This window comes from Tamandua tetradactyla, chromosome 5 (genome assembly GCF_023851605.1).
Source record: "Tamandua tetradactyla isolate mTamTet1 chromosome 5, mTamTet1.pri, whole genome shotgun sequence".
NCBI lineage: Eukaryota > Metazoa > Chordata > Mammalia > Pilosa > Myrmecophagidae > Tamandua > Tamandua tetradactyla.
The window spans coordinates 48,653,365-48,678,918 of record NC_135331.1 but is presented as its reverse complement, the minus strand read 5'-3'; the positions used below and the strand labels follow the sequence as shown (position 1 = coordinate 48,678,918).

The 25,554-nt window shown below is 37.8% G+C and overlaps 1 long non-coding RNA gene and 1 pseudogene across 2 annotated transcripts; one reads left to right on the top strand and one right to left on the bottom strand.

Moving 5' to 3' along the window:
- Positions 1-925: 925 nt before the first annotated feature.
- On the top strand, positions 926-24,857 carry LOC143682411 (uncharacterized). 2 transcript variants are annotated; one of them, XR_013175118.1, is made up of 3 exons: positions 926-1,017; positions 4,816-4,904; positions 24,443-24,857. It is a non-coding gene; the product is annotated as an uncharacterized LOC143682411 (long non-coding RNA). The 2 variants fall into 2 exon arrangements; XR_013175119.1 differs by lacking the exon at positions 926-1,017 and adding an exon at positions 1,027-1,214.
- LOC143682161 (pre-mRNA-splicing factor RBM22 pseudogene) lies at positions 5,751-7,402 on the bottom strand (annotated as a pseudogene).
- Positions 24,858-25,554: the final 697 nt, after the last annotated feature.

Here is a 25,554-nt window from a genome sequence, read left to right as displayed (position 1 = left end):
CCGGAGGGAAGAGATGCAGAGTGGCAGGAATGTTTTGGTTTGGGCAAACCTTAATCTCTGCATTGCTAAATGGGAAAACCACTATTTGCGGACTCCACAAAGCTAATGATGCCTCCCGTGCTCAAGCACAGCAAAACATCTTGACCCAGTGCCTTCAGCTCACAGACCCATATCATTTCCTATGGGCACATACATAAAATTGAGCAAATTTTATCAACTCCACCTGTGCTATGCTCTTTGTCTCCTGTCTCTTACCTCAACTCAAAACTGTTTGTTACAAAGGAGCATGCAATGGATGTTTCATTGAGTTATACAATTGAAAATTTCTGGTATTTTGCAGGATTCCATACCATTTAATATGTTTGCAAATTATAAGACCTAGACTTCAACTCTCTTCACTCACCAGTTGCACCAGAGATGTACTTATTATGCTTATAAACACCAGTGCTATAGAAATATAGAAAACTGAACAGTGAAATTGTTCCAATCCTCTGAAAGAAACTTTTTTTTTTTAATCAAACAGTTTTGAAAAGCATGACCTAGAATTTCTTTCCCTGCTGTTTTTTTTCCTCATTTATTTTGTACATTTCAACCATTTCCAAGCTGGCTGAAGGCCTTGAACTAACAATCGGGAACACTTTTAAATCTCAGTTAAGAACTTATGGACCATTATGTAGCTCAGCAAGAGATGTGTGACAGAGATGTAGAATTACCCTTCCATTGGAGTTCCATTCCCCACACTATCACCATCCCAACAGAAGACAAAAAGGCTCTTGAGGTCATCAAATAGAAGAATACTCTGCCACTGAAAAGAAGAGTTATACAAGTTCTCAGCAGACCAAAATGTTCTGATGAAAGTACCTCCTGGTAAAAGTGGAATGAAATTGTTGAAACCATGTTTCATATTTGGTTCAGGTTCTGCCAAGATAGCATTCTTTTTCACTGGACTGGGGAAGAAAGCATGTTGGAACTAGAAAGCGAGAACCCCTGCTGCAACCACATTGAAAAACCTGCCAGGTAATGATGCTGTTTCTCCTTTTATTTCTGTTTGAGCTGCGATAAAGCTGGCTCTTTCAAAACACAAAAGCCAGGTTCCTGCTGTGACTTCCTGAAGTGCTTCTTGAAATACCCATGAAGCAACTGACACTTAAAAAAATGTATGTGAATGTCTGGATTGCTTCCCAGACCCTAATAGCACACATTCCAGTTTTCAGGTAGGTTCGATTTATGATACTCTGCAGTCTATTTCTCAAGAGCCATGATTTTCTCAGGTGGATTGAAGTTGTAGTTTAGCCAGTTTGATGTTCATGGAGTCAGGTGAGCCCATAGGAAAATCCGTCCCTGACTTCTTCAGGATTGCTTCCTTATTCAGGATTTAATCAAGAAAGTTGGGCAGAATGCTCAAAAGCCATATGAGTACAGAGTTCTGCTATAGCCCTGTTATTGAGTTGATGTTGGATGCTGGTCTTTTTCTAGATGTCAGTTTCTTCAGCTGTAAAATGGACAGAGGAAATAGGCTGACAGGAAGTATAATCTAATTGCAGGATATCCAGCCAGAAACCTATCTTGTTCATTTCAGAGCCAACTGGGTACCAGGAAGACTTTATTCAGGCCAAGTTTCTGTCAATTACAATAACTTGAAGGGATCTTTCTATTGAAACTTCAAGAACACATCATAGTGATTAGCTGAGAATGAATGAAAATTATATGCATTCATGTTACAGTTCTGTTAATGCATAGTACACATGGGGTTTTGATATCATAGCTGTTTGGGCGACTATTTTCAGTTTCTTCTTTATAAAGAATTGGTATAAAAGAAACCAGACTTCCTTTTTTTTTTCTGTGGTTTTCAAACTTATGCCACTTCTGAGTTTCTAACCTAAGTTTTGCTCAAAGTTAATCTGAAATGAGGTAGCTGTGCTGGTTTGAAAGTGTTGTCTACCCCAGAAAAACCATGTCCTTTAATCCTGATTCAGTATTGCAGGGTGAAAACTCTTTTGGTTGGATTGCCTCCATAGAGAAGTGGTGCTCCCATCTGTGAGTGTGACCTTTTGATGAGATTGTCTCCAGGGGAATGTGGCATGCCCACTTGTGGGTATGGCCTTTTGGTTGGCTGGGGATGTGACTCCATCCATTCAGGGTGGGTCTTGGTTGGTTTGCTGGTGTTCTTTAAAATAGGAAACATTTTGGAGAAATTTCAGAGCAGATGCAGATGCTTGGAGAACAGTTAATTCAGAGCCAACAGAGACGCTGATGTTTGCATATTCTTGGAGTGCTGAAAGAGAGACAGCAGCTGTCTGGACACCGGTAGATCCCACTGGATGTCGCTGTGTGCCTTCCCATGAGATGTTAGGCAGGCCACAACCCAGAGTTGTTTCCCAGGGGCACTAGTGGGGATCCATGGTCGCTTGGAGGGAAGACCACTGGCCTCAGAGGCTGGAGGAAGCAGAACTGGGAGTGGGGACTTCCTAGATCTCCCTTCCTTGAGCCGGGGTGTCTTTCTCTGGATACCTTAATTGGGAAATGTTTGTGGCCTTGGAACTGTAAACTTGTAGCTTATTAGATTCCCTTTTTAGGAGCCGTTCCATTTCCGGTATGTTGATTTCTGGCAGCATTGGCAAACTAATACAATAGTAGATTTGGAAGTTTACTTTCTTCTTTCTAATTGTTAGCTGTGAAAAAAAAAGCCAGGTTCTACATTATTACTCAAAATTTCCTCCAAATACCAAGTTTTGATCCTGGGGTTTGTAACTAATGTCCTCCCCCAGGTGCCAACTGCATGCTTCGTACTTTAGTTTCCCAAAAGATGTCATTCACTGTCTAGTGCCGCCACTCTCTCTGCTAACAACTAACATGTACTGAGCTCCTGGGGTTGGAGCAGAGTGCTTACACAGGTCACTTCAGTTAATGATCACAACCCCATGAATGAGTTATGATAAGTATCCCCATTTTACAGATAGGCAAGTTGAGGCTGAGAGATGTTACATAACTTGTTCAAGGTTTCACAGCAAGTGAGTGACTCACAGGACTGACTGGGAAAAAAAGAGCTGCGCTAACATGGCCTTTTAAGCTTTCTCTACTCCTTCCTAGGTGTCTGTCCCCTTTGTTTTCTGAATGCTGTTGTAATAAGCAATGTGTTAAAATCGTGCTTGGCAGGAAGCATAACCTCCTGACCATGGAAACCCCTAAAAATAACCATGACCACCATGATGTCCCTCTGCAACACTAGTAACTGTCCCCCTTGCTGAAGCAGCAGCTCAGGGTGCTACTCTTTAACCCGTCAACACCCATTCAGATGGAGGCAAAAAAGCACTTTAACAATAAATCCCCCAAATTTATAAAGCTGTCATGTTTAAAGTGAAAATAAATCCCACAAAACATTGTTGTGTATTGAAATATTAATGACCTCGAATTCCCAAAACATGTTAACTATAATTAGAATGTAAGCACATTGAGAAAACCATGTTTTTTGTAATAAGGGATGACCAGACATCTGTGCAAGGGTTTAGGTGGACTGGCTTGATGCCAGCCAGAGGGTCATTTCCTATAAAACCCAGTGTAGATGCCACTTTGGTGAGTGCCAGGTAGACAAAGACTGACACTTAATTGCTCCGACTCCCGGTTCCAATGCCAGGTTATGCCATGAGGTTTGCGGCCATCCTAGTCCTGCACTGATACCAACCTCCCACTGTTGGCTTTGGAACCTCCACTGGTGCCACATTGGACTGGCCTCCTGAGATCCTGTTAAAGGTGCCCATCTGCAGTCTAACAGCTCTCGGGATCAATGGGCTTTAGAGACTGGACTCTTCCACCTTTTCAATGTATCATGTGCCCGGGACCTGGCTATTTTAAGTCTATGTTCTCTGATACTAGCATAATTACTCCAGATCTCTTTTGGTTACTATATGCATAGTGTATTTGTTCCATCCTTTCACTTTCAAATGTATCTTAAATTTAGGGTGAGTCACTTGTTAACAGCCTATAGTTGGGTTATGCTTTTTTAACTGATCTGTAAATCTCCACCTTTTACTGGAGAGTTTAATCCATTTATGTTTCAAGTTATTACTAACAACACAGGAATTCCTTAAGTTATTATACCTTTAAAGTTATTATACCTTTGTCTTATACCTTTTTTTGTCTCTCATTTCTGTTAATGGTTACTTTCATATGTATTTGATATTTTAAACTATACCGTTTGGAGTCCTTTCTCATTCCTTTCTTTGTGGTTTCATAAATATTCTTTGTAGTTACCATGAGGCTTACATTTAATATTCCCAAAATAAAACAATTACATTTGATTTGAAACCAGTTTAACTTGATTAGCATATGCATACATTTTTCTTATAGACTCCATACCCCCACTTTTTGGTTGTACTTGCTACAAATTACATCTTTATATATATATATTATATATATATATAATATATATTATATATATATATATAATATATATTATATATATATATAGTATGTCCCAAACCATAGATTTAGCATTACTTTTATGCTTTGCATTTTAGGACTTGTAAGAAGTTAAAAGGTGAGTTATATACAAAAACTGTAAGACAATATACTGGCTTTATAATTCCCTGTGTAGCTGTTTTACTGGAAGTCTTTATTTTTTATGCCACTTTGATTCATTGTCTAGTGTCCTTTTCTTTCAGTATGAAGAACTCCCCTTAGCATTGCTTTTAGAGAAGGTCTAGTGATGACATACTCCCTCAGCTTTTGTTTATCTGGCAATGTCTTAATCACTCCCTTACTTTTTTCCTTTACTGTCTATAATTCAGTCATATCCAAACATTCTAATACCAACAGATAACCCCTTACCCAGGACATGGAGCATGGAATTTAAATGAGATGCTGAAGATGTGTGAAGGTGAATGGTGGAGATCAAAGTTCCTGCTGTAAGTCACAAGTCTTCCATCCAAATACTCTCTAATGCTTTCTTTTATTTTTGCATGGGCAGGCACTGGGAATCGATCCTGGTTCTCTGACATGGCGGGCAGGGACTCTGCCTACTGAGCCACCATGGCCCACCCTCTCCAATGCTTTTTGTTTCAGTTTGTTAAAAACATTTCACAGGAAGTTCTTTACAATAATTTCATTCCAGACACCAATATCAGCTCTATGGAATTTATGTTTTCATCTGATTGCTGGGAATAAAAAGTAATTTTTGTCTTTTTGTTGGTGTACAGAAGCAAAACTACTAGCCAGATTCCTTTAGTTAAGAAGTGAGGGGAAAAAAAGGAAAAAAAAAGATCTGGGCTTTGCTATGTGCTGGTTTCTGTTTGTCTTTCTGAGACTGTGGCTTCAGAAGAGTTCATTCACACTCATACCGCTACAATGATTAGAATTAGTAATCTTTTTTTTTAAGGTGATAAGAAGGAAAATATCAATGGACATAAAAATGGTCAAACCTTTTTTTAACTTCAGGCCAGTTCTTTTTTTCCCAAAATAAAAATATAAAATGAGCATATAATTGGTAGGGTAACTCTACTGGACATTCCAATTCATCAAGTCACTTGTCCCCCATAGAAAAGGGGAGCAGGCATTAGGTTTTATTAGTAATGTTATAGTAGTAACAAGATATGTTAATGACAGCTTATTTGAGGTCCATCAGTCCTTTGACTACATGTAGGAAAGCATGGCTGTAGTTCTCTTACTGTCCACATCAGAGCACATTCAGCTACCATGGAAACTAAAAAGGAAGAAAAAGATACACTTATTCCAAGATTTATTTACTGTGATTGTTAAGTGCCCTTTCTACCATAGAGTTCAAGTGTGGTGATAACGTGGTAGGGGCTGCTGTGTTTCCTAGCATAAGCTCCCATCTTCTGAGGGTCCTGAGAAGGATGGCGGATTGGTCCTGGAGCCCTCATAAATGGAGGGAGTAGTCCCATTGTATGGAACATGTGTGGCCCAAAATCTGGGGGTGGGGACGGAGTAATACCAGGGGATAGTGACAGGGAAGTGCTCACCACAGCTGGAAGACAATGTGGGGGTGGGTTGAAGTAGTTGGCAGAGGCTTCTTCTGCTACAGGAAGAGGAGAAAGAGCCCCTGGCAGCCCTGGAACACATTCTAGCTTCCTTCCAGAGTCTGCGGTTCCATCCTTCTCTCTTTGCTTTCCTCTGGCTGCTTGGGATTTTCCCCATTTCACAGGGAGCCTGAGGCCATTGACAACCAACTTAATGAAAGATTTTTTGGCAGCCACTTCTTCAGCTTGCCTTGTGGAAACTGGATGAAAGCACGTTGCTGTTTCTGCATAACAGTTATTGTCTGAATCTCTCCAAGCTGGTAGAAATGATATCTTAGATCTGTCTCAGTAATGGTATCTCCAAGACCACCAACATATAGTGTGATGACGGTCTTGTCCTCTGCGGATCCAGATGAGGAATCGTTGAAGCCCACTTTAGAAGCTTATCTGTCACAGGATCATTGATTCCTTAACATTGGTCTTTGATATTCTGATCAGTAAAGGGGTCATCTGGATCTGTAGGCTTTTCATTTCTATATGGACACTCCTCTCTTCTCTTACATTCTCCTTTCACCCAGAAGAGGCAAATGTGGGATTAATTCCATGTGGGGTGTGGCCTGGGCTAGTTTGAGTAGCATGTCACTGGTGGATGTGGCTTTCCCCAGCATACCAACTGGCCGTGTTCCATCAGAGTTAGAAATTTCTCTCGCCATGTTCTTTGTGTAGTGCGCTTTGTTGACATCTGATTTTGGCATATTATCCTTAAAAGACAACCCCACATCACAAACCTGGATGGGCAGGCCATATTCTAGGTCCAAGAGGAAGGTCTGGCAGACATTCTTCAATTTGCTGCAGGTTTGGCAGACTTCAGTCTTCTTGAAACACATGCAAACCCTGGGACACCAGTGAAACACTGTGAATGGCCTGGCACAGATTTTGCATTCCTTCCTGTACTTTTATTTGGTGATTTGTATATGCAGGTTTTCTCCACGATATGTCTGGAAGAGTATGGAGAAGTCCATATCCACCCAGTTCTGCCTGTTATAGGTGTTGGATCCCGAGAGGTTGATATCTGAGCGTTTGGAGTTAGTGTTGACTTTTTAGTTGAGAGAGGACCACCACAATCCCATCAGGACCCCAAACTCACTTCCTTAGTTTTAAAAGACATTCTCACCAGAAATAAAAATCCTGGCTGGCAATTGGTTTCTTTCAGCACCTTAAATATTTTGTCTCACTGCCGTCCTACCTCCATGGTCTCTGATGAGAAATTGGTACTTGATCTACCTGAGCCTTCCTGTTACTGAGCACATAGCCTTTATCTTTCAGCTTTCACAAACCTCTCTTTGTCCTTGGCATTCTGCAGTTTGACTACAATGTGTGTGGTTCTCTTTGACTGTTTGGTGTTCCTTGGTTTCTTGAATGTGCATATTCACGCCATTCATTAAATTTGGGAAGTTTCCCATCATTATTTCCTTGAATATTCCTTCTCTATTTCTTCTTCTGGGACTTCCATAATGTATATATTGATATGCTTGATGGTATTTCACAGTTCTATCATTCTCTTTTTATTTCTGTTCCTCAGCATGCTTAATTTCAATTGTCTTATCTTTGAATTCACTGGTTCTTTCTTCTGCCAGTTACAATCTTCTGTTGAAACCCTCTCGGGAATTTCTTATTTCAATTATTGTGGTCTTCAACTCCAGTATTTCTGTTTGGTTCTTATTCCAAATTTCTGTCCATTATTGAGATTCTCATATTGCTCATTCATCATTTTCCTGGTATCCTTTAGTACTGTCTCAGTGTGTTTTCCTTTCTCTCCTTGACCGTGTAGAGTATCATTGTTTTAAAATCTTTGTATATCCAGTATATCCAAAGTCTGGCATCTTCACTGAGGTTTTCTGGATTTTTATCCTCTTCATTTGGATAGGCCTTCATTTCCTGTTTCTTCGTTTGCCTTATGATCTTTTATTGTACACTGTACATTTTAATATTTCATGATGTTAATTCTGGTGTTTGGTTCCTGATCTATTTCTTAAGTTTGTATCCAGCTGGTGATATGACAGAGATGTCCTTGAATGTCAGAAGCTAACAAAAAGAAACAAGCCAGGTAAAAAACCAAAAAAACCAAAAAACCCACTTTTCTCAGTCTTTGCAAATTGGCTCTGTACTGGTTGGTGCTCTTCTTCAGAGTTTAGCCCTCTCATTAAAAAGGTAAGTTGGAGGAAAATGTCACTTTTTTGACATTTTTGACATTTGTCTTGTCCATGGCTGTTTTTGCTCATGGGCTTAGGATTTTCCCCATTTATAGGAATTTAAATACCCCTCTACTTCCTATGAGATAGACTTTCTCCCTTTCTTGGGGGTTTTATTGTATTACTTAAAGCAAATAATCTTCGTGCCAGATTTCTTTGATTTAATTGTTTCTTACACTATTTTAGGTCTCTGCAAACTGCTTTTGCCTGCGTGGCAAGTTGTGAGAGAGTGGGCCAGAGAGTAGTTTCTTGGTTCAGTTTTTCAGGCTGCCACTCAATAGATTGACATCAATATATGGGCATCCTCGTATGTGCATAAGGGTTATTCTGCTCTCTCAGAAACAGGGCCAGAGACGTACCATGGAAACACAGGTTGGCTCCACACCACATCAGGTAGGGTGGGGAGAGGCCAGTAGGGTGCCAGGAGCTTCTCTTATAGTTTTAAAGCTGTGCTCTTCTTTATTTTTACATGGGCAGGCACCGGGAACCGAACTCGGGTCTCCAGCATGGCAGGTGAGAACTCTGCCACTGAGCCACCGTTGCCCACATAAGCTGTGCTTTTATAATTCAGCACTTGTGCAATTACAACCCTTTAACTGTTTTATGGAGTTTGAGAGAGATGGTGCTGTTAGTTTTTCAAAGATTCTGTGGGGGAGTAGCACCGTATAGTATCTTATGCCTCCTATCTTGTTCCATCAAATACCATTTGATGGTATTTACATATAATTTTAAGCCCTAATTTGAGATTTGGGGGAATTCAATGCAGGTAATTACTAATTTAAATCTTTGGGGTAAAATTAGTAAAATGTGAAGAAATATTCATTAATTCTCAATATATCTGATTTTTTGATCCTAAAAGATATTATTTAAGTTTTTATCTTCACTACATTAACTTCGTTAGCTTTAATGAGGTTTTTAAATGAGAGGAGTTTTTATCCTTAATATAGGGATAAAATTTCCTCCTGAAAAAAACCCAGACATCATTGATATTAATTGTTCCTTATAAGCATATATTTTTTCAAAAACAGTAATAGCAAGATTACTTATGAAAAAAATACTTAAATGGTTTATGGCTTGGAAGAATATTTTATGCAAACTAATTCCAGTTGCCTAAGGTCAAGAAATAAAGTTAGACACTAGAAAATTTTTTGGATGACAGGTCTGAAAAATCATTTTCAGTGTCATTTTTGAAACTTAGTAAGTGTGTGGACCAATGATGACAAAGGATGTATCTTGTCAACCTTTTTAAAAATGATTCCAACTTTTAGTGAGGATGGCTGTAGGGTTTGTTGAGATTTGCAGCTGTTAGCTTGTTTAATGGTTTGAATAATAATTTGATTATAATGCTTCATTCTCTATTGCTCTGCATTAAAATACATGTTTTACACATTGAAACTGTATCGTGGTCCATCAGCTCTTCAGATGTAAAGAATGCTGAAAAAATTAACCTGGCAAGTAAATTATAACTAAAAGTGACAGCAATCCTTTTCAACTTGTTGAACATAGAGAATCTGATCATCTTTGGAGAACCATCATGTATGGGAAGGTAGGGAGAAATACTTTTTTCTAGACTGCCAGGATTGTTGGCATGGATAGTGCAACAAGCTGCTTGAGAGCTGATTCTAAACTTGGCTATGTCAGCACAGTGGGAAATCTTAGGAAGATGCTTATTGTCTCTGGGCTTTTTCTGTAAAATGGACATATTTTTGGTCTTAACCCATTTTATAGTAAAAACTAGGAACTATACATGGACATGCTTTGAAAAACAAATGCCACAGAACAGAGTTATTCATTAAAAAATGGTCCAACAGAGGGTGATTTTATAAATATTTGTGAGTTTATCAGGGCCATAATATTATATTATTGCTAAGCTACATCTGATTAATATGTTACTCTCTAAAATATGGGACCACAGTGTTGGACAGAATATGGCATTTGAGAATTTGCTGAAACACCTTTAATAACAACTTTATCGACAAATGTTGATGGAGCGCCTTCTTTTTGGCAGCTTCTGTGCTGAATTTTGAGGATATAAAGATGAATGAGACAATGTTTCTGCCCTTAAGGAATCCAAGTAGCGCTAATATTGAAATATACCAGAACCTTCTTTTAGTCAAATTAAAGATGACTTTCTGAAAGATTTGAAGCTTTAATATGCATTTGACCAATTTGATCTCTCCCATTAGGCTTCTGCAGTGACTTGTAGGAAGGCCCTGCTGAGTGCAGGGTGGGGGGGTCCTGACATTGGATCTGGGCAGTTAGAGGGGCATCTTCCCAGCTCCGAGACTCCACAGCTGGGCTAGTTGGGCTGTGACCATCCAAGCATTATCCTCTGTATTGCCTGGGGACTCCCCAGCCCCTGGAAATAAACTCTGAGTTCTGGCTTGCAACTGAGCCAGGTTGTCTAGGCAGTTTCTATAAATACCAACCCAAGTGTGGACACTTTAATCACTCCCCTGGGGTGTTTCCTGCTTTCACCTGCTAAATGGCTGCTATAACTTGGATTAGGAAAGACAGATACTCAAATCATTTCATCAGTGTTCAAGTGAGAGGGGGAAGCCAGGAGCTTGCTAATTGGAGACATTTGCTAGTCTATTGTATCAAAATGTTAAACAACTGTCTGAATATTCTCTCCTATCCACTGGTGCCATCCATGAAATGTGCAGATGTTCTAGATCTATTTGATAATGACATTTATATAATAAAGAAAAATAGAACTTAAGCATTAGCAAAAAAACCCGACGCTTTGATTTATATACACAATGAAGCTTTAAGAGCCAGAGACCCAGTTTCTCTGATAATTAGAGGTCTCCATTTTTATTTGCTTGTTTGTACTGAGGCAGAGGTTTCTAACATTTGTCTTAAACTTGCCACAATGGGGCGCTCTAGTAATTTCTGTGTCTTCGGATGCTTGGACTTCTGGCAAGGATTCTCTCCCTAAAAGGGCGAGTCATTCTCAAGGATTGCCGCTTAGAGGTCCTAGAAGACCCGGTTAATTAACATGTGTGCTCTATTTTCAAGGGTGTTTCCCTGTGCTTTACTTAAAACACAAGAACAAAAACAAGACACATTTTCCTTGTTCTTTAATCATGACCCTTTAGGTTTCTTACTGAAAGCTACTCTGGAGAAAGAAAAATCAAAATCCCTGCTGTAACGACCATGAAAACAAATCTAAAAATTAATAAATACATGAACAAAGAGGTGTTAATGTGGAGCAGTGCTTTGTGGATCATGAAAGATGCTAAGGTACATAGCAGAGAAGAAAATGTCGTTCGCATACAGGAAGAGACAGCAGTGTTTCTCCAGAAGTTCTGATGAGCTCTCACCAAATGAACTGATTTCCTGATGCAGTACCAAGGCTCATGAGAGTGGTCTCTTCACAACCTAGAGATTTGGGTTCATCACATCTGCTAGGGAGAATTATAAGTCCTGGGAGGTACTAATCTGCTTCTTCATCACAGCAGTTTATTAGAATTCAGCTTCTTGGCACTTTTGACTATGGCTTTGATACACAAACTGAAAATGAAAGCATTTCTGCACATTTAAATATATTGATTCTAAATTTAAAAAGACTTAAATCTGAACTTTATACTTACCAACGGTATTGTGTAGTCAACATATCCCTTTCTTGACACTTTCACCTTCATTGCAAAGGAATTTCCCTTCCTCCCTTTTACTTTTCTCGCTCATATTTATATGCATTTTTAAAAAAGGAAATAGAAGGGAAAGAGAAAAGGATAGGGAACGAACAATAAGAGAAAACTTCAGAATTTTTTCTTTCTCAGCTGCTAGGATTTCAGCTTCTTTACAACTGCAGCCTGCAGTTATTAAACTAAAATAAATGAAATGGCCAGTATTTGCCAAACCAGAACAATTACCAGGCATTTCCTAAACATTTGTATGTGGAATCTAATATACAGGAAGAAAAAAATGTCCCCAGAAATTAAATAGGTATATCGGTTTACAAATGAAAATGTGAAGGAACTAGAATTTGAATGGCAGACATGTTTGCCCATATCAGCAGCAAGCTGTCCTTGACATTTCACATCATTTTCTTGCACAGGAACCTTGAGAGCTCACTGACCCAGATCTGTTCCTATTACCATGAAGCTATGAGTTACTCTGTAATTTTGGGCATATTTCTCATGAGCTATTGCCGATGAACTGTGACTAAGGGTAGGCCTGTACTCTATTTCCAACATCTGGTATTAAAAGCTTATGAAATTCCATATATTTTGAGTATTCTTATAGTCAACTCTTCTCCACCCACTTGGATAGTCTCATTACTCTTAACTCTTCCATCTCCAAGATTTCAAGCTTTCACCCCAACTTTTTCTTTTCTCTCATTACTGCATCTGTTTTTTCACATTGGCTATGATCTCTGGTCTTTAAAAAAGTTTTATTCTTCTGATGACATTTTTACTTTCTTTTACCTGGACTGGACCTAGTAGAGAGCTTCCCCCAGACTACAAGATCCTTTGATGGTCCATCATCTCTGTGTTTATAGCTCCAAAGTTAGGCCTCTTGCTTTTTTCAGTGAAGCGTCATAGAAAGTACAGGTTCACTGATGTCAGATGGACTTGAGTCAAATTTCAATTTTGCTACGAACTATATCTCTGCCTTCAGACAAATGATTTAATTTTTCAAAGTTTGTCACCCACCCCTGAAAAGGAAAGCAGAAATGCCTTTGTCAGAGTGATGACATGGTTGAAATGAGAAGGCACGTGAAAAGTACCTAGCACAATAATATGTGCTGTAGCCACTCAAGGTTAGTCTTCCTCTCCTAATTTTACTCCAGGTCTGGACATTGCAGGACAATGTACAGATTTAGTTCCACCATTAACTTTTGCCATCTAATCACACATTAGACTTTTTATTAATTTCTTCTTTACTCTAGAGTTGGTCAGAATTTCTGATTATTAACAACAGAATCTACTCTAGCTAGTTTTCCTTCCTCCCTCCCTTTTTCCCTTCCTAAATTGAGGTAATATATATACTCTCTGTATAATACCCAATCAAGGTATAGAACATTTCCAGCAGCCCAGAAATCTGTCTCATGTCCCTCCCCATTCCATACTCCTCCTCTAAGGTAGCCAATGTCCTGACTTCTATCACCAAAGATTAATTTTGCTTGTTCTTAAACTTCATATACATGGAATTATATGGTAAGTCCTCTTTTTTTCCTGTTTTCTTTTACTGAACAATGTCAGTGAGATTCCCCCATGTTGTTCTGTGGACCGATAGTTCTTTTTTTAAATTTGTCTGCGATATTCCATTGCATGAATATATCATGATTTATCTATTCTATTTTTGATGGACATTTAGCTTTTAGTTTATCGTTTTTATGAATAAAATTGCTATAAACATTCTTTTACAAGTCTTTTGGTAGCCATCTATGCACTCATTTCTCTTGTGCATATACCCAGGATTGAAATTGCTCAATTGTAGGATAGGTATATTTTAAGCTTTAGTAGATACTTACAGTCTAGCTAGTTTAAACCAGGAAGGGATGTATTGAGGGATATCAGATAATTCATGGATTCTATGGGCAAATAGGCTCTAAAGTTATAGTTTCAGGGACACCTTCCAGAGCTGTACTGAAAGCTGGCCTGGGGAGAGTTCTGCTGCTCCAGCTGACCCAGAACCACAGTTTAGAGAGAAACCAAGGAGTCCCAAAGGTGGAACAGAGGACGTAGGTGAGGGAAGAGAGACAAGAATGAGATTGAATGTTTCAGCAAGAGCAAGAAGCTGAAGCAAGGACATGGAGTTGAAGTACAAAACCAGAACTATCCAGAAGAAAATATGGTCTTGGTAACATAATACACTTTCTGCAAGATGTGGGATAAAGTTCTGCAAGAAATTGTATTTAACTTTTGAGGGATAGAGTGACCTCCACTGACATCTGGGCTACACATGTATATACCCAATTAATTGGAAAAACATAGGACCAGTTTATGTCCTTCTTAAAGTAAAGCATTCTATAAATGTTCTTTTTTTCGCATCTTTCATCACAGCAACTGAGGAGAATGTGTGGAAATTGAAGAAAACAAAACAAAACAAAACATGAACTTTAGAATTATGCTGAAGTTTCTTAACATCTTAGCTGTACTAGTCAATGTGTGGCCTTTTGAAAATTTCCTCATCATTTAGACTTTCATTTTTCTTATGGGTAAAATGAACATAATAAATGCTTATAAAGTTATGCAGGGCACAGCAGATATCCCAGCAGATATCTGGCAGATAATAAGTGCTTAATTAATTGTAATTATTATTATTTTTATTTCTGCAATAAAAAAGAACAGTTATCCTACACTTAAAATCTGCTGGACACTTCTAGCAGATTACCTGATTTGTCTCATTTGATACAGCAACTCCTCAAAGTAAATTAATATATTTCTACTTCACAGATGAGGAAATGGAAACAAGACCGTTGGAAACTTTCCAAAGGTCTCATGATCAGAGTCCAAGTTAGGATTTGACACTAGGAAGTCTGTTCTAACCAGTAAGCTACTGGAAAGAGTAATTGGCTTGGGGATCACTAGGGTGGGCTCTAGACTGGCATGGAAAGACAGGGAAGATTTGTGTTGAGTTGTGCTCCATTCTTAAACAAATGTGGGGAAGCAGGAATACTCCTGGTCAGTCTGGATGGGAGAAGAATGCATGAAGCAATGGAGGGCACATGCAAAGAAGCAGGGGAAGGTGAGACCCGAAGCAAAAGGTTTGTACATGTAATGGAGTTGAGGATGGAGAAGAGCATATTGTTTCAAACACTTGGAATATCATCAGGCTGTGGGTGTATTGGGTGAAACTATTGATGAACTAAAGTTAGCTTAAAAAAAAGGCACATCTTGGACCCTAGGAGGCAAAATTTGGGGCTAGACCTTTAGCTGGTACAAATTAAGCTTCTTTCCTGAGGCTGTCCACATAACAAGTTATTCAGGCAATTAGCTGGAAGCATTTTAGAACAAACGACAGGCTACTCAATTAATCCTACCTACCCCTTAACTAGATAGATGAGTTTATAGAGTAAGGGGATGGAAACATAAGAGAAGAGGAGGAAAATGAAAGGGAGAGTCAGGAATACAAATTGGTCCTACAGACAAGTCATATGCACTTCAGCATATCTGGTTGCCCATGTACAACTGACCAGCCTTCTCTCCGTCTTTCACTATTTTGCTTATCTAGACTGCATAAGGGCATATCAATTCTGTCCTTTGCCGTACTTCTTTGGCTATATTAACTGTAACACTCATTAAGCACCAAGCCACACCCTGGCTTATATTGTTACAAATGAAGACTTAGAAGTCATGCATTTGAGCTGAAATTAGGAGGGCAAGATATTATTATCCCTGTGGGATATAGCAAGGCCAATTCTTTGACTTCATGCCATAATCTCTTCATTGAGTTGAATTGTACTGAGATATAATACTGTGTTTCTAGGTTATGTTGGAGTTATCTTTTTATTTGACCATTTCTCCCATTTGTCTGCTGCAGGCACAGAATCCAGCACACTCATGACTACCACAGAGAATAGACTTTGTAAATACTTACTTATTGAATGAATAAACTTATGTTGAAAGTAGTTGCATAAAAAGTGAATGTAAGTTGTAACAGAATGAAATGTTCAGAAGCGCACCTCACATGATACAACAGTTGTCTAGATCAGTTTGTATCATTCATCTCTCAGAATTTTTTCCTCTTAATCCTTTTTCATTGCTTGATTTCACTTACATACCTGATGTTTCTTTTCACCAAATCCATGCCTTGGCTTTTGCCACATCATGACAGCTAAAAATGTTTGCAAACTTAGTTTTGTGAACAGTTGTAAAATGCAGCAGAAATACCATGGGGATAGAAAGTTGACTTTTCAAAATGTGCCCGATTTGTAATTTGTATATTAGATTAATTATTAACAAATCATAAAAGTAGCCTCTGTAATCATTAAAGCATGGTATTCCCTCTTCCTCAGAGAACTGTTTCCTCCTGAAAAAAAAAAAAAAAAGAAGTTTGACACTCAAATATGTCTTACACTTGTAGCTAGAGTGGGCCTAAGTAATGATTTAGTGTATGATACTGAAGCTTATTTTTTTCTCCTAGTGTTAAATTCTATTCTGAATTATAATTATGAAGCTAATGGAGAAGTGTAAGCTAAGATATTCTTAGCTTGCTAGACTAGTTAGACTGCAGTGATAAAAAGTGTTGCAGGATTAATACTTACATACAGATTTTCCTTTTCCAAGTATTGCGGCTCTCTTTCCCTAACATGAGTAGAAGTGGCACACTTAGGCAGAAATTATTTTTCACCCAAGGAATTTAAACACTGACTTTCTTCTTAAGCGATTATAGATGACATCATAGATTTGTCAGTTTTCATTTTCTGTTTTCTCCAACAAGCTATATATATGATATGGTTATTTCAGAGCCCATAAATCCCAAAGTCACAGACACCAGGGAAGGTGAAAGTTGGTGACCTAGAACAGGTACTTATGTAGGGGACACATCATCTAGGCCCTCATTAGCTTTGGTACTTTGGTAAATGCCTGCTGAGCTTCCAAATTAGCTTGTGGGCATCTCTCTGCTCTTTCTAATATTTTACAGGTCTCAGGGATTAAACTTTACTTTAATTCTTTCTTAAGTCTGCTCCAGGGCTTCTCTTCCCTCCTAGGGAGTCATAGTCCCACCACCTCTTCTCTTCTTTATAGCACACCTTTTCCTTCATTTAAAGAGTCCTACTGTTAACTATTAAAAGGAAAGAGACAGAAGGCCACAAAATGACACATATACAACACATTTCTCTGAGATAAAGTATGCAGGGTGCTTGGCAAAACCAAGCTTTGATAAAATTCTGATACATCCTACTAGGTTGTTTATTAGACTTAAGGTTATGGTGCCCTAAATGGGCAGAACAATATAAGCAGCCCTTCTTTGGAATTTTACCATGACGTTGTTGGGATGTGCTTTCATGACCAGCTTTCAACATGTAAGGGCTGGAGTGGTGCAGGATTGGATCAGCTGAGGCTGAGCCAAAGGGAGCTCTGAGCTGGTCTGGGTCTTCCAAGTTGTTCTGAATTGCGGCAAGGGAGCTGGCCTTTTAAACTCTGTGTTAATCAGTCATAGCATGTGCATTGCCCACAGGGAGTGTCTCCTTCCTGCAAGGGTCTGGTGGTACATGATGTCATCCACTACATGTTCAGGAAGATTTTCTCCTGGTTGACTTCTATGATGTTGTACATTCCTGTTTATCCCCCTAGCCAGACTTGAAATGATAGTGTCCTTAAATCTTGATTCTGTGCTCCCTTTTCATCATTTTATACTCTCTTCCCAATATGGGTATATTCTCATTCATACCCATGACTTGAGTTACTCTCTCTGTTCTCTATGCCATGTATCCAACTCATTCTTGATGCTCTAAAGGTACTTCAACCTTATCATATCCCAGAATAAATTCATTATGTTCACCTTTAAACCTTGAGTTTCATTATCCCATCACTCCATCAATGACTTTACCAGCTATTCAATTCTGCAACCTAAAACATGGGTTTATTCTTGATAAGAAATTCTCTTTGCTATCCTTATTTTAACAATCTTGAGCCCTGTAAGTTTTGTCTTTAGAATATTTCTTTAGCTCATCTACTTCTTTTCACATCCACCACCATAAACACTCTATCCTGAGGGAGCAATGTCTCTCTTCTGACTGATCTCCTGCCTCTGCTTCTGCTCCATGCCAATCACTGTCCTCCACAGAAGCCAGGGTGGTCTTTAAAAAGCCCAATTCTGGTTGTGTTACTCTCTTACTCAAAACTCTTCCAGGACCTCTCATGGCTGTGTGGATATTGACCGAAAGTCTTCATCATGCCAAAGATCTGTTATGATGTGCATTGGTGCCACACATGTCCCTTGGATCCCTGTGTCAACTACAGACTTTGAGTTCCTTGAGAATGCCATTCTCCCTCCTGCCTCTAAGCCTCTGTGCATTTTCTGCCCTCTACTTGGGGTGCTTGTCCCCACACGTGTCCCCTCACTTAGTTTACCCTTACTCATATTCTATATGTCAGCACCACTATCACTACTTCATGGAAATGCTCTTATTGTATTGAAGAGGTTTGGAAGGCCCTAAAGCATGAAGAAAATGGACCCTTCATTTGCAAGGAGCCATGGATTTGGTTGGGTTGCATTATAGAAGAATGCATGGCTGTTTAATCACCTCCTAACTCACACTATGTGGCTTACAAACACACCCTAAAGTGCCAGCCAATTTCTTATTAATATTTATTTCACATGGCAAAAGCCCCTGATTCTTATGTGAGTAAATGTCCTACTAAATCTCTGAAACCAAGAGAACTGGAATGAATTTGAGTGGCCTACTCTTACTGTCAGTGTTCTTCCTTTCCTTCATCTTGAGCTCTAATCAAACATAAAAATTTTATGTCAGGTTTTTAGACATAAACTCACATTGCTTCCTCCTCCTGGAATGCTCTTCTTTTGGTCTCCCTTCCTTCCACATTCTCCTCCTCACTTTTGCATATATCTTGGGTTTTCCAATCCTCTCCATGTTCAATTTTTTCCAGAAAAATTTTTCTCATGTCCTATCCAAAAATGTGTCATCATATCCCAGTAACTACTGTTATCCCAGAAGTCACATATTCTGCCCTTTCTAATATTGTGTATTGTTTCTCAATCTCATGTATGCATGCTTTATCTTTATTTTACGGTGAGATCCTTGTAGGATATACCTATTTTGATTTGTTTTTTAATTTTTTTTTACTATGCCTGGAATAGTACCTTGCTCCAAGAAGGCGATAAGTCAATATTTGTTGAATAAATACTACAATGCAATGCACAAAAGATTTTGGTGACCAGGGAGGAACCAAAGACCACACAGGAGCCAGAGATTAAAAAATGGCAATGGGTTAAAAGCAAGATAAAGGAGCTGGGAGACAGAGAATAGCAACAACCCTCCAGGAAAAGGAGATCTGAAACTGAAGCTCAATATTAGATGATTCAGTTAAAATTGCTAAAATTACAGCAATTCCAAAATCAGGGGCAAGTTAAGTGACTCATGCGCAGAGTCATGAAAATTCTCTGCTTAAAAGAAGGGTGCTGGTTGGCTTGAATTATTAAGTTTGTGTATGTGTGTGTGTGTGTGTGTGTGTGTGTGTGCGTGCGTGTGTGTGTGGTTTCTCCTTCCTCTCTAAAGTCAATGGAGGAAAATAGTCTTCTTTGACTGGGAAGATACGTGGAAATGAAATATTTCAGCAGAAAAACCAATGCTGGAAAGTAGAAAGTAAGACAAAGGTGGATGAGAATTTTGCCAAACTTCTCAAGGAAAAGTAGGGATGTGATCTCTCACTCAGGAAGTTTATAAGATAAAAATATTCAATGGGACCATATTGGGAAGGATTCTAGAAAGTGAAAAGAAGTAGGGACAGATAGGCATAAAATATTTAAAATTACAAAAGTTCCTCGTGATGCTTTAGGACTTATAGTTTGTTATCAACAACCAGCATTTTGGGTTTAATGGATTCAAAATTTCCAGGTCAAATGGATTAAATTTTCTTCCTGATGTTCTGATATCATGTAGAAACAGTAAAAAAAAAATTCACTGAAAATAATATCAAATATTATTGCCTGATTCTTATGTGTGTTCTTTTGATTTCAGTAATCATTTTGGATCAAAGGTATTAAAAGTTAGAAAATGCTGATTTCAGCTGTCTGTAAGCATGTCATTCAACCTTCCAGTCCGTATATGCAAAGAGTCGTGGGAGATAAAGACCTTTATTTGACATTAAGGCACACCACTTTTCAAAACCTCAGTTCATACTAATACGTTTTATGCATGAGCTCATTTCTTCTTTCATATTATATGCATTCTTTGGTGCTTATACAAGTTCCTCAACAAAAGACTCATTGTATTATATCCCCTCTTATATTCTAGAATGCCGGCACCCAAATAATAATGATCTCATAGTTGATGAATTAAGTCTTAGATGTAGTATGAAAAGGACAGATTATTGCTAGGAGAATCAGGGAACATGAAATGCAGTGTATTTTTGAATAATATTGTACAAGCACAAACAAAAGAGAAGCTCAATTCTGTGCAATGCCCATGATCTTACATAGGAATTCTTTCCTTTTCCTTGAAGGCAGTATTAATTGCATGCATATTATGTACTTATCAAAGTAAAAAATTAAAGTATTAAATATAAGCCAAATAGCTGCTCTAATAATTGGAAAAAGTATCTGAATTGCAAAATATGTCTCAGGAAACAATAAAGCTTTTGTTACGGCTTGACATTCAATTAAATTGGGTAGAATAGTGTATGAATCTGTTAAATATTAGAAGAGAATGACATTAGTTCCAGAAATCCTTTTTTCTTGGTCTATAATGTACCTATTGTTTTCCTATATATTTTAAAATTTTGTGCTACTTTACACCCAAACTCTATCATTTTTATCAATAATCCTGAGATGTCTTTTTTATTTTGCATTTATAGATAAAGCAGATGGAACAGAAATATTAGCATATAGTATCAACACAAATAAATAACTTCCAGCATTATCTGAGACTTTTTAGAGAAATAATTATCAAAATTATTGGTCAATAATGTCAAAATGAAAGTTGCATGGAACCAGCAGGACCTAACAATTATCATATGACAATAAATGTTTTTCAATAGGGTGCACAGATCATGAGAAATATTCGTTTTGCATAATTGTTCTTATTAAGGATTTGTGGGAGAATTAAATACACATGGACAGCAAGTTGCTCAGAGATGAAAACTTTCTGAAGTGACTGTTGGTGTTTGATGGTGGTTTTTAAATTATACTCAGTCGAGAATATTTTATTTTCATTTCCAATTTTAATGTTTCAAAATTATATAGGGACATAATTTAAGAGTCAAAGAGTTGTACCAGATTTGTTATTAAAGTCAGCCATGTTACTCCTTGTTTTCCTTCCTCCCCAGAGGCAACCACTTTTTTCCTCCTTTAGCTGATGCTCCTGGTGTTCACCTCCAACAGGCTTTTGATTGTTACTCCTTGATTTTTCAGTTTTAGGCATCACCTGTTTAATTTCCATTAATGTTAGCAAGTATTGAACTTTCTTTTCTCTCCCAGCCCTTATCATTTATCGTCCCTTTTCCACAATCTTTCACCTTCCCCAAATATTGTAATTTTCTTAGATGAATATTCAACGTCTATACTAGTATGACTATAAAATGCAATGCACAGCCGAGTCATGTAGTGAACTATTACCATTTTTTCCTTTTCTATCCATCTTTTTGTTTTTACTGGGGCCGATTAGTCTTTATCTTTCTTTGCTTAGTTTCCTACTCACTTATTGCTAATTCAACCTCAAACCTTTCTCCTTTTGTGCAAATCAGGGGTTGGCAAGCTTTTTCTAAAATGAGCTGTAAATCTTTAGGTTTTCAATCCCTTAAACCCATTGTAGATTTGGCTTAGATCTTTGTTTTCTGACACCTGGTCTCAATCATCCCTAAAGATTTCCATTTGCCTCAGAGATTATATCAATTATTTTTTTCTCCAAAGAAGTTTCTTGTTGGGGCCCCCAGGTTGCTCTTTTCACCCATGTAACGGTCACTGTGGTGGTTTGAAATGGTTATGTGCCCCAGAAACACCTGTTCTTTTAATCCTGACCCAATATTGTAGGGTGGAACCTCTTGATTAAATTGTTTGCACAGAGATGTGACATACCCTACTGTGGGTGTGACCTTTTGATTAGATGGAGATAGGACTCCGCCCATTCAAGGCAGGTTTTAATCAGTTTACTAGTTTCTTTAGGAGAGTTCATGGAGGGAGAGAGCTCAGACGCAGACATTTGGAGATGCTTGGACTGCTGGCATAGATGCTTGAGGAGCCATTGGAAACTAAAGCCTGGCAGATTTCTCCATGTGCCTTCCTACGAGATGCTAAGCAAGGCAGAACCTGGAGAGAGCTAATACAGAGAAGCTAAGCGAGGGTCCCCAGACTATTGGAGAGGAAGCCAGTGGAATCAGAAGTACAAAGCAACAGACCAGGAGCAAGGACCTCAGATGCCAGCCATGTGCCTTCCCAGCTGAAAGAGGAATCCCAGAAGCCATTTGGCCTTTCCTCAGAAGCAAGGTATCATTTTCTGGATGCCTTAGTTTGGACATTTTTATAGCCTTAGAACTGTAAACTTGTAACTTAATAAATCCCCTTTATAAAAGCCAGCCCATTTCTGGTATATTGTATTCTGGCAGTTTTAACAAACCAAAATAGTTACCATCCTGGTGTCATCCTCACCTGTCCTGGGGATTTCCTTTGCTTCTTTTCTTTTGTTATATTTTCTTCTTGTATCTCATGTTTTTCTCTTTCTTGGCTAAGTTTCTCATTTTGATGGAGAACTTCTTCCAGAAATTTATGAGAAAGGGTACATAGGCGATAATGCAAATTATTTAACATTCAGTCTTCCAAGAATTTACCATGATATGTTTTTATTTTCTTGGTTATTTTTTTTACCACACTTTCCATGGGAGTCATCAGCATTTGACTAAGAAGATCTAATACAAGTGAAGTGAACTTTACATAAAATTTTTATTTTATTTTGCTTATTTTGAAATAAGATCAGGAAAGAAGAAGAACCAAATGTCTGAGAGTTGTTATTACAATACTCCATGACACTTCAGTTTTCTTATTCAAGGAAAACCACCCAGGAGGCCAAGAAGTCCAGTTGGCAGGGAATGGGGAGATGGTAGTTTGTAAAAAATTGAGGTGGGATTAAATGAACAAGGATCTGTTCCTCTTTTAACCCTCTGATAGCTCCAGCATGACCTTTACCATGATTTCCGTTATGATGATAGACTATAGACAACTGTACTAGGAAGTTTGAGGAAATTAATACTGATGATGCCTCAGGTAAACACTTACCCTGAACAGACAGGATTGGCACTGCAATTTTGGATCTTTCTTAAGAAAGAAGCAACTTTATTGAATTGAAATTTGTTCATAGCACTTAGAGTATTTGTTGAGTATATTATTTTTATTGAACGTATTTGTAAGTGTTGGATTTTCTTATGTTTAAAGATAAAAATAATAGTGCATTAAACTAAACTATATTAAATTAAAAATAATTTAGTGGCAATTAAATGGGAAGCTCAGCAGGGGAGCACATGGTATACTTGATACCAATAAAGCCTAGTTTTTAATGTGTCTTTAAAGAAGAGAGCACTAGTTTCCCCAGGAGATTCATTAAGAGACATGTTCATATCACAGAAGTATTAGATGGGAACTAGGTATATTCTTGAATTCCTCTATTCTGTACTAACACAGACAGTGGTTTTATTTAAATATAGAACCAAGTGAAAATGGAGCTCCTGAGGCTGATAGATGACTCCAACTTTGACCCTGGTGGTCTTTGTAGCTTTCTTTTTCTTTAATGTTATTTTTGTATCTTTTAATTTTAGGTGCAGTATGGGTGTGGGGATGTGTCATGTAATTGTGGCTTTACTATGGTAATTGCTCAGCATAATAGTAATTATCAAAACAAACCCAAAAGCAATTGTACATATAAGTTACCCATCTTTCATTAGGGCTTTTGTCTGATCCGTTTTTAATTAATGCGTTTTTATATGGTTTGAAGCTGGGCTTATTATCCATTGCCTTTCTCTGCCCTCTTCCTGTGAAGAAAGCTGTGAAGCAAGCTCATGAAAGCCTCATTGTGTAGAATATATTCTTCCACTTTTTGATTTTATCTTTGAAAAACATCACTGGAAATACTATTTTTAATCCAACTCTTCTTTTAGATGTAAGAGAGTTCCTTGGCAGCAGTTCTATTTAGCATGTTATTGAGTACAGCATTCAGTAAGTTAGAAGATATCTTTTAAAAATAATAGCTTTAACCACTTTTGGGTGAGAAGTCACTCTCATATTTGGCAAATTATGGATAAAATAGGATCCTATTTTTTTTTAAAGGTGTAATTGTCTCACAGAGACTTTCCAAAGAGTCATGCAGAGATTTATTGATTTAAAAAGTCAGAAGTTTTAAGAATATGCCTTAGGAAAATGAAGCCTACTCTCAAGAAATCGTAATTACCTATTATCATATGAAAGATTCCAAATAATTCACAAGAACTAACTGAAAATGCAGGGTAATTTTCCACTCATACTGTTGTTCTAGTAATTTTATTCTTCATAAGCGTGAAGCTAAAACATGGTTGATTTGCTCTCTTTTTCCAGTTGAAGAGGACTCTTGACAACCGTCTCAAGAAATTACAGTGGAAATCAGTTTTCGATTCAGTGAAATCATGAATCAGTAAAATGGTTTAATTGTAAAAGACTTCATTGCTTCTGAAAAAGGATACAGACAACATTACCTTCTTCTGTCTCAAGGTTTCTAAACAGTGTTCTTTGAATTCCTTACAAGAAAACTGCTATTTTACTGAATGGAACCAAGCAAAGTCCATTCCATTTCATTTTTGTTCTCTTGCTTTGGTGCAGTTATCAATGTATTTTTTGCAAAACAGAAATATATTTATTCTGCAGGGTAAGCATGTGACCAAATACTATATGCTCTTGTCACTGGATCTGACAATCTGTTGTGTTAGATATGGGTAAATAAAAAATAATATAAAAGAAAATAAAAATCATGTGTCCAGGCAAAGTATACTAATGGTAGTTCCACTTTCTTGAAATAGAACATTTCTGACATGGTAGTTAACAGTAATTAATAGTGAATAAACAAAACAATAAAATGTCAGCCCGCAACTAACCTTGTCAGGGACTCCTGATGTTGTTTTGACCCCACCAATCAGTCAAACTAATTAGGAGTATCAGACAGCCATTAATATCTTAATGCCTGTGAGACAAATGACACATTGTGAATAGTCTGGAGCTCAGGGGGCTGTGCCAAGGTGTGAATATCCTGAGGACAGAAACCAACAGCAAAGAAGAAAGTGCTTCTCTGATTGTTTCATCACAGGCTTCTATTTGCACCTCTTTCAAATAATGTGTTATTCAACTTTTATCATATTAGCAGCTCAAGGAAAGCTTTGTATACAAATATTACAATTACTCCATTGTGTCTTTTAAACTGGAAGAATATGTTAAATATTCTGTCTCGTATTCATGAATATTCATACAGGCAACTTATAATTATAAAAAACACTAGCATTCAATGTACCTTTGTAAGCCTTTCACCTTCACAACAAAGAATGTGTATTCGTTTACTTGCCTTTTCCCGAATTTCTTTATGTAAATTATTAGCAATGAGAAAAGATAAACTGCCTAGTATGATGTGGGTGATCAATAATGAATAATTAGAGAATATAACTTACCAGTGCCTTTTTGAA